The sequence below is a fragment of the Amphimedon queenslandica genome, unplaced genomic scaffold, assembly GCF_000090795.2.
Source record: "Amphimedon queenslandica unplaced genomic scaffold, v1.1 AMPQUscaffold_13258, whole genome shotgun sequence".
Classification (NCBI taxonomy): domain Eukaryota; kingdom Metazoa; phylum Porifera; class Demospongiae; order Haplosclerida; family Niphatidae; genus Amphimedon; species Amphimedon queenslandica.
The window spans coordinates 47,913-49,017 of record NW_003546506.1 but is presented as its reverse complement, the minus strand read 5'-3'; the positions used below and the strand labels follow the sequence as shown (position 1 = coordinate 49,017).

The 1,105-nt window shown below is 32.9% G+C and overlaps 1 protein-coding gene across 1 annotated transcript in view; it reads left to right on the top strand.

Moving 5' to 3' along the window:
* The window catches only part of LOC109583980 (uncharacterized), an 8,118-nt gene that overhangs the window by 2,589 nt on the left and 4,424 nt on the right, over positions 1 to 1,105 (top strand). The gene's annotated exons all lie outside the window — the stretch shown is intronic.

Genomic DNA, 1,105 nt, shown 5'->3' with positions numbered 1-1,105 from the left:
AGACACCTTACTCTTTACTAAAATCCAATTGAGTTTTTATACTATGTGCATTCTCCATGCAAATTCGTTTTTATGTATAATGAGATTTATCATTCTTGCATCTTTATAATAGCTTCAATTCCTGTAACACTCTCAATTTTTGATGTATTAAACGGCGATGTACTTGTCAGAGAATCTTATACAATAAATCAAGGATATGCCTTTGCATTGATATGTGGAAGCCCAACAGGAGAAGAGTTCAAGTGGTTTGATTCAAATGGAAATGAAGGTAAAGAATTTCTATACATGTGCTTACGATATGATGCTGAGGAGAAATAAATTTTAAAATGACAATATCATTCTATAGTTCAAAATTTAACCAAGTTCATGAACTCAAGTTTCACATCAACCAATGATGGAAGAAGACTCCTTAATGAAGGAGTCTCCATTTCTGACTTTAGGGGACTCTATTCACATAGAAACATTGATATGGAGCTTAACTTAGTAGATGTAACATATTTATTTAGTTACATTGTCTTTGACGGAGACGTTGACTTTATACTACCTGGTACAGCAAATATCTCTGGAACTTACACATGCAGATCTTCATCTGGGAATTATTCTCAAACAATTTCAGTCAATACTAGAAGTATGCAGTTTAATTTGACCTTTAGAATAATTATTATCAATGATTTATTTCAGATCCCAGTGGCTTGTTTTCTCAATTCTTCTTCAGGTTCACTGCTTTCTTTGCTAATATAAGTCAAACAGATGTTGATGATAAAGACTATGAACTTGCAGTTCTTGAAGCAAATGTAAGCATGAACATTTTTTAGGCAGCATAATTATACATGTAATTTATGTACTTCTACTTTTCCACCAGATATTTTATAGTGGTGTTGTTGATGGTTTCAACTCAACAATAAATCCGATTAGAACAATGTCCTGTCACTTTGTTCCACTGTAAGTTGATTGCATTAATAAAGTTGTACTTATAGTAATTGATGTAGAATGGAGGAGAATGGCACTGGTGATTGTGTAGAGTGTGATGTGAGGGAGTATCCACCAAACAGTTCATTTGTGGAGATTGTTTGGCAAAATATAAGCACCTTATTATCAGATACTC